Source organism: Pinus tabuliformis, chromosome Q, assembly GCF_031772625.1.
Source record: "Pinus tabuliformis cultivar Carrire ecotype Pingquan chromosome Q, CPIR1, whole genome shotgun sequence".
In the NCBI taxonomy this organism is placed as follows: Eukaryota; Viridiplantae; Streptophyta; class Pinopsida; order Pinales; family Pinaceae; genus Pinus; species Pinus tabuliformis.
In genome coordinates, this window is record NC_142296.1 from 509,548,507 (window position 1) to 509,557,922 (window position 9,416).

Consider the following 9,416-nt stretch of genomic DNA (forward strand, 5'->3'; position numbering starts at 1 on the left):
AGGTCTTCCTCAACTCCAAATTGAGCTCATGATAGCTCATTAGAAACATATCTATGTCTAGTTATCATTTGACTCATCCAGAAATTCATTTGTTCACTCCATATAGGAAAAAGCTTGATTTTCCCAAGGTCACTCTAGAAGTGCAACAACTCTCTTGTAGCAACTGTATTTTTGACATTTCTCTAAAACCACTACAACTGTGTAAAAAGTGAACGAGGTTTTTCTTCCTTGGCCTATTTTGGAAAACAATTCTCTCACATTTTCCAAATTCTTCCATGTTTGGTCTAAAACTTATTTTGAAGAAAAATCGGCCTTATGTGTGGCAAATGATTTGTCCCTTGGAATGACTTATTGAAAAATGATGGAGACATCATGTCTATGAGTTGGAAAGTCCTCATACTCGCTGAAAGGACCTCCCTTATGCTTCATATACTCAGATGTCTCTGATTCCATAGCCAACCCTAGCTCAATGGGTGAGGAAATTAGGATTTAGTGATTGTGTAAAATGATGATTTGGACACCCTTGGGAAAAAACAACTCCATTTGGCATGCACTTAACCCTTTGAAAATTTACCCTTTCACTTGACTATTTCCTTTGGAAAATTGATCTTTTGATGGTCTGGCATCTTTGGAACACTAAGTTAACAGCTTGGGATGGTGAAATTATTACATTTGAAAGACATAAAATTACATAATGAAATAAGGATTTCTCTTTACAAATCATCTTCACATGGTGAAGGGATGCTATTTGATCACCCTTTACTTCCTCATCTTATGCAATGGAATGGAACCTTGACAACCTTAATTGCCTAATGAAACCTTGAAAAACCCTAAAGACCTAATGTGACCTTGAAGGACTGAATTTCAAGATGACATAATGACCTCATGACTGATACAAATGGCATGATAAAAATAACTTTATGGATGATGTACAATTAACAAGATATGAAGCTATGCCAACAAGTAATCACATTTAGGCAAGAGTGATGTTTTTGGACTATGACTACCATCAGTGACTAATTTTTTGCATGACGTAGTGGAATGACAAAAAAAAATTGAATCGAACCCTTAAAATGATATGAAAAGAGGAGTTTTGATCACTGATGGCAGGATGCAAATAATGACACTAACATTGGCTCCATTGGGGATGGTAGCTCCTTGGAGGTGCCAAGAACACCATAGACCAAGTAGCCTTATCCATTGGGCATGGAGTAAAAAAAACTCAATCTGAAATACATGACTGAATACTGATGACTCAAAGACACCTACTCTAACTATTCCATTCATCACCTGATCAAGTGAAATGAAACAACCAATGCAACCAATTAAGCATTCTAGCTTTTGTTTGAATTCTCCACAAGTGCTTGTTTATGAGCAAGAAGAGAGAGCTACTGAAATGCAACTCCCATGAAAACTTGTAAACAGATTCAAATTTTCCCCGATTGAATAATATGGATTCTCTATCTGACTCCAAAAATACTTCATAAGGATCTTGAAATTCATGTGCACTGGGACTTAGCTCATCCAATGGATTACTTTTCTTCTCCTCATACCATGAATGCGAACGTTCATTTGAGCTTTGTGACGAGATTCTTGCTGAAAATGACAAAGAAACTGTCTGCCAGATCAAGTTTATGTCAATACTTTTTCCAAGCTCACAGTTAGCTAATGGAGAAGGACTTTGACTGCAGACATCATCCAACACATTAGATATTGGATCATGAAAAACTTGAAAAAACTATTGCAACCCATTTTTTATTAGTATCAATGAGATTGCATGATTTTCTACAGGTTGCTCATTTGAAGATATACTATGCAAAATTTCCTTCAAAAACTGAAATGATTCAAAACATAATGGTATGGAATCATCTTGCATCGTTTGATCATATCTTCCAGCTTCCGAGTCTTCATCTGCAACCTAACATTCAATGGCATTCGAAGGCTGCAAATATAGATATGGGAAGTCTTGAACAAGGATTTCATTGCCCTCTAGATGGTCAAGATCAAAACTTATTGATAGTCGATTTCTAATTGCACGAAAGTTGTCTCTGATTAACTGAAATGAAGTAAAACAAAGAGGCAAAGATCCTTAAATTACTTCAAAAGTTGCTGCAGTTTCCTCCTCACTTCCATAGCCGATATCAAATGGCTGATCACTGTATTTGAGTTGCTGAAAGTGAACTTCCTCCTTCCACAAACCAGCTGTTGATTTGTCTGCAAGACTAGCATCCATTTGGAGAACATAATCATCATCATACTGATCAAACTTAGGAAAATCATCAATATAAAACACATCATCAAGCATACATGTCAGATCAATAGATCTCTCTTCTCTAAGATGATATATAAAACATCATTATCAGATCTATGACAACTGGGATAAGAAAGGAAATGTTTTGGATCCACCACTTGTTCTTCCTCAATCAGAGAACCATGGTCTTGAACATCATACTCATTCCTTGTGGTGATCTTTTGCATCATCTCTTCCACTGCACTTACCAAAATGTCAAGCTTTACCTCTAAAGATGTTGATTCCTTTGGATCTATGTTCTTCATCTCTTCATCCTTCAACTTTGCCCTTCTGATCAACAGATTAGCTTCTACATCTACTGCACAGTTCTGCATCTCTTTAAGTGTTGTAAGGTTCATTTCTCTGAGCTGAAACTTCATTTCCGGATCAAAGGCTTCCAGGTAGTGTAAGAGAGTGGATCCAAGAGGAGGTCTTATATTAATAGGCATCGAATAATAAACTTGGTTAAATCTGGTAGAAAATTGTTGTATTGTCTCCCCTGGTTGTCTTTTCATCTAGTTATACTCGTCTAGAATCAAGAAAGGGTTTTGTTTGACCACCCACTTGTCGAGGAAAACTTTTACGAACTGCTAGAAATCTAAGATGCTCGCATCATGCAGGGTTTTGAACCAACTCTTGACTTTGCCTTGCAAAGAAAGAGAAAAAAGCCTAACACTGACATCCTCTTCATCAACTTCAAAAAGGTCAAGAAAAGACTCAAAACTTAGTACATGTCTCTCAGTAGTGATGTTGTCACATTCACCATCAAATCTTGGTAGATATAGGCAATGATTTTTAGGGAAGGCATGGGATATAGGAAGTAAAATTAGAGGCTTGTATCTATCTGGAATTTTACAAGGTATAGGAGTATATACAAAATCCGTAGAATTAGTCTTGGTCTCTTTAGGCTCATCAGTTTGAAGACGGTCACCATAAAATTTGGAAGAAGGGTCTTGATCAGGATCAAAGGCATGCGAATATCTTGTATTCACAATCTTCAAAGGGAGAGAATCAAATGAAGGTCTAGGATCTTTTCTCAAATACACTATACTTTGTAAAGCCTTCTTGACATTCTCTGGAAAAGAGAATAAATAATTTATAGGAAAGAACATAATGTCTTGGATGAAATTCCAACTTGAATACCTGATCTTTCCATATTTTCCTTTCATGTTTATGTTGGTCGGGTTCATCCTCCAGTGGAGTCCTTGGATCTCATCTCGAAATTGATTTGGAGTCACCACGTGAATGATTTCAACCTTCCTATATCTGATCGTTGTCCACCATCAACAATTAGATCTAAACTTGATACATTTTGCTGAGGAACATAAAAATACGTCCCCAATATGGTCACCACTATGTTATCACCTAGATTGACCTCAGGCTGAAGGGAGGCAATGCCAGGGTAACCAAAAACCAAGATTAGCCAAGTAGCTAGCCCTACTAGGTCGGGAGAGGGCTCTCTCCATAAGGATCTCAGTCAAGATGACTATATCAGGTAAACAATTTTAGGCTAGGTATAGTAGCACAAAAGTTTGATTGGATTTTGTAGAGGTTTCACTGGATCAGGAGGAGTTGGGCAGTTTAGGTCTGGGAAATTAGGTCATAAATGCAGGGTTTTCTATGGGGCAAGGTAGGCAGAGGGTTTAGCACTCTTGGGCTTGATGGGGTGATATTTTTAAGACTGGTGAGAAGCTAAGAAAGGCATGTGACAACTATGGATCCTTCCTGGACTGGAGAAAACATGAAATGATGAATGATTTCCCAAGGTAGAGCACTCATACAATGGATTCTACCTATCAAACTTGAAAAGATTCAACTAGAAGAAATGAAGTGATAGATGACATACATAAAACATATAATCACAAAAGTAGAAACTGTACTAGAACTCCATACCACAGGGATCCCATAAAAATAGCTGCAAATCTTATTAATTTCCTGCAAAACTGCTTACAAAAGGTGTACAATCAATGTCTAAGCATTTAGTTGAGTCCAACCCTTTAAAATGAGAAAGAAGAAGAAGATATAGACACGATTTCAACCTCCTCCCATCCTTAGGGGTCGAATTCCTAATATGAGGAGATAATCTAACTAATACTGAACAAGAAACAGGAATATAGGCAACTCAACAAGTTGCCTCTAAAAGTGAAAAACTGATTCATTTCAGCTCAAACTAACTTCTAAAGCAATGAATATACCCTCTATTATTATTTATCTATCATAATTAAATGCCAAGTCATCAATTATAATGGTAAATTTTCCACCATGAGATAGAATCCATGATTACAGTAAAAAATTGGAAAAATAGCAACCCCGAGCAACACTGCCAAAAGCGCAGCGCCACTTTCAGGTCCCTTTTGGAGGCATTCACGGCATGAAAATTGAGCCCAAGATAGCTCATAGGAAAGGTGTTCAAGTCTAATTTCCAAAAAACCTATAATTTTTGAATTAGAAGCTCATTTATTCCCTCAAAACTTGATTCTCGCAAGACTGCTTTTGTATGTCGAAAAAGTGGCAGAAAGGTCATTTTTACGTTGTTTTTTGACCTTTTGGTGGACTAGTTCTTCCCCAAAAACTTTGAAACTTGCTACGGTGCATGTCCTTCGACTCTACATCCAAAAATACAAACCATTTCTTCATTGGGTGCCCTTAGGAAAAGCGTAGCTCCAGTGGCGCTGCACTTATAGGCAGTTTTCCTGTGTATTGAAATCCAAAATTTGCAAATGAAAAAATTTGCTCAAAAATTGCCCAAAATTGATGAGAAGCACCATCATCATGTGCTCTGATGAGACAAGGAAGCTTCATCGAACATCCTAAGTCTATCCTCCTCCCTTGTGTGGTTTTCTCGGTTGCATGGCTCTATCTGCTGAAGTGTCACACCCTATGTTCTCCTCCTCATAGTCTCGGTCTTCCAAGTCCATGTTTGCAAGGTTGCAGTGTATGGAAATGATGAATGAGGGGATAGAAGATGATCTTGTGGCTAGGAAATGAATGGAGAAGTAGGAAATGACAGGGATGGTTTGTCTTTTTTGATTCCCTTGGGGAAGAGAGATAGAGGGATGGAAATGATATGGAATAGGGATAAGGAGAGAGGGAAATAGGGATAGGGGAATATAGATCTTTAGGGATAGATGATAGGACGAAAAGTGAGGATTTAGGGTTTTAGGCATCAATAGGGAGATTTTAGGGTTTCATTCTTAACATGGAAACTGATGCTTATAAGTTTGATTTGCAAACCAAAACTGAAGTGAGGGATGTCAACTTACTTGCAAAGATCGAAGGAGAGAGAAATTTGAAGTTTTCTTTAGAGTTTGAGAGTTTTCTAGCCTTCCTACCAAAATTACAGTGCCACCACTCAGAAGCATAGCGCCTATGTAAATTTTCACTGTAAAATTCAGCCAAAAGTGCAGTGGCACTTCAAACCCACTTTTGGCTACCTTCCTAATGTCAAAATTGACTGTGGGATAGCTTGCTGGAAATCTGGTCAAGTCTACTTTCTAAAACATCTTGAATTTTTCAATTTGGAGCTTATTTTCCCTACCAAAAGCTCAATCTACCAAGACTAGTCAAAATGTGTAGAATGAGGCTGCCAAAATGCAGAGTGTTGTTTCAGTCAACTTGTGGAGGTCTTCCTCAACTCCAAATTGAGCTCATGATAGCTCATTATAAATCTCTCTATGTCTAGTTATCATTTGACTCATCTAGAGAGTAATTTGGTTACTCCAGCTAGGAAAAGGCTTGATTTTCCCAAGGTCACTCCAGAAGTGTAGCAACTCTCTTGTAGCAACTGTATTTTTGACATTTCTCTAAAATCATTACACCTGTGTAAAAAGTGAAGGAGGTTTTTCTTCCTTGGCCTATTTTGGAAAAAACCTCTCTCACGTTTTCCAAATTCTTCCATGTTTGGTCTAAAACTTATTTTGAAGAAAAATCGGCCTTATGTGTGGCAAATGATTTGTCCCTTGGAATGACTTATTGAGAAATGATGGAGACAAGATGTGTATGAGTTGGAATGTCCTCATACTCGCTGAAATGACCTCCCTTATGCTTCATATACTCAATTTTCTCTGATTCCATAGCCAACCCTAGCTCAATGGGTGAGGAAATTAGGATTTAGTACTTGTGGAAAATGATGATTTGGACACCCTTGGGAAAAAACAACTCCCTTTGGCATGCACTTAAACCTTTGAAACTTTACCCTTTCACTTGACTATTTCCTTTGAAAAATTGATCTTTTGATGGTCTAGAATCTTCAGAACACTAAGTTAATAGCTTGGGATGGTGAAATTATTACATTTGAAAGACATAAAATTACATAATGAAATAAGCATTTATCTTTACAAATCATCTTCACAGGGTGAAGGGATGTTATTTGATCACCCTTTACTTCCTGGTCTTATGCAATGGAATGTAACCATGGCAACCTTAATGGCCTAATGAAACCTTGAAAAACCCTAGAGACCTAATGAGACCTTGAAGGACTGAATTTCAAGATGACATAATGACCTCATGAATGATACAAATGGCATGATAAAAATAACTTTATGGATGATGTATAGTCAACAAGATATGAAACTATGCCAACAAGTAATCACATTTAGGGAAGAGTGATGTTTTTGGACTAAGACTACCGTTAGTGACTAATTTTTTTCATGACCTAGTGGAATGATAAAAAAAATTGAATTGGACCCTTAAAATGATATGAAAGAGGATTTTTTATCACTGATCGCAGGATGCAAATACTGACACTAACAAGGCCCATATGATAGGTCAGAAGGATGTCAATGACTTCCTCCTCCCTGACACAGCTTCTCAAGATTTGGTTTCGGCCATGTTTGAAGATATTTCCCCGAATCCAAGTGAAGGGGGAGCTCTTCCTCACTATGTTGCTTTTCTCTTTGGAGGACAAGTTCGGTGGGAACCGTGCAGATACCCAATAGTTTTCTATATCAGCGAACCATGGAGAGAGAATTGAAATAACAAATAAGTGCTCATCCAATAATTGGTCATACCCCATTCCTTCTTCACCTGTAGGAAAATTTAATCTGGACAAAAAGTCTGCAACAACATTTTCCATACCAGGCTGATCAACAATAGTTAGATCAAAGTGTTGTACTAAAAGTAACCATCTTATAATCCGAGCATTCACATCTGGTTTATTCATTAAATATTTGATTGCATCATGTTCACTATGAAAAAATGTTTGATAGCCTGTAATATAATGCCTAAATTTGTTCAATGAATGCACAACAAGCAGGAGTTCCTTTTCACTCATTGTGTAATTTAGTTCAACCTTTGATAGATTCTTACAGATAAAGTAGATAGCATAAGGCAATTTTTCATCTATATGAACTAGGGCTGCTCCCATGGTTTTGTGTGAGGCATCAACATGAATATGAAAGGAAGGGCCCAATTTGGACCTCAAAGAATCGGTGCAGTGGTTAACTTGTTCTTTAGGGTGTCTAAAGCCTCTTGATGGCTTTTTGACCATATAAACTCAGAGTCCTTGGCCAACAAACCAAATAAAGGAGAGGCCAACTTGGTGAATTCCTTTATGAACCTTTTGTAGTATCGAACTAACCCTGGAAAACTTCTGACATCTCTATGATTTTGAGGAGCTTGGACCCTTTGGATGATAACTTTTTTGTTTGGGTCCACCTACAGTCCTTGCTGAGATATTGAATGACCTAGCATGGTCCCTACAGTCATCAAGAATTCACATTTTTTGGGACTGAGAGACAGGTTAATTTCAATGCATTTGTGCAGTACTTTTCTTAGGTTGGAGAGAGCCGCTTGAAAATCACATCCATAAGGTGTAAAATCATCCATATAAATTTCCACTGCATCATGGACTAACTCGGAAAAAATACTCAGGACTGCTCTCTGGAAAGTGGTAGGAGGATTGCATAGGCCAAAAGGAAGGACCCTATAGGAAAAAGTACCCCAAGGACAAGTGAAGGTGGTTTTATCCTGGTCTTCTAGGCTGATCTAGATTTGGTTGTACCCACTGAATCCATCTATGAAAGAGAAAAAAACTTTCCCTGCTATGCCATCCAACACTTGGTCAATGGAAGGTAGAGGAAAATGGTCCTTCTTTGTGGATTTGTTCAAATCACTTTAAGTGACACAAATCCTCCACTTACCATTTTTCTTTGGAACTAACACCAAAGGAGAGACCCACTCACTATCAGAGCTAGGGTAAATGAATCCTGTATCTAGTAGTTTCTGCAACCCTCTTTGATGTATATGTGGTGAGTACACTCTGAGGGGTGTACTCCCTTGATTTCTTTGTAACTCCAAGCGAAGGCATCTAGATGTTCCTTTACGATGTTGCATAAATTCTCTTCTTGGAGAGCAAAAAGAGATGGATTGATTTTCATGGTTCTCTCAGGGCCGAATTTTATGGTTTTGACATGGAGGGGGTTGGAATCAAGCAAGCATAGGTCAATTGGATGATTTTTTTGGGTTTCCTTTACTACATTTTTTAAGGGAAATGTACTAGGAGTTGGACTTTAGCGTAGGTGCTCAATCAAATCATCTTCATCTTGTTGTCCTCCTACCATGGTTGTTTCTAAAGTATAAAGTTGGGCAAATAAACTTCATCTCTTTCCTCCTCCTCCAACCATAAAGGTAAATCATGCTCTAGAGATGGCTAAGTAGGAGGGTATAGGACTAACTACTTGGAAATATGCCCATTCTTGATGGTCATATTCCTAGCTCTATAGCTAATGTATGCATCGGTAGTGGCCAACTAGGGTCTCCCAAGGATGAGTGGGTAACAAGTAAGCTTAGACTTAGGTTGGAGAACTAGGAAATCTGCAGGGTACTCCCAAGAGTCAATGGAGACTATCAAATCCTCCACAATCCCCTCAGGGGTCATTATGGAGTGGTCGACAAGTTGCAGAACTGTTGTGGTCTTCCTCAATGAACCTTGGAGGTTGAGCTTGAGCATAGTGTCCTTGGTCATCACATTAATGGCAGCCCCAAGATCGATCAAAGTGTGTGGGACAATGGTGCCATTGATGTGCACATCTAGTACAGGGGTTCTAGGGTCCAAATACTTTGGATAGACTACCTACCCTAGCATTAAGTCAGACAGCTGCCCAATGACATTAATGGTAGGGGCATC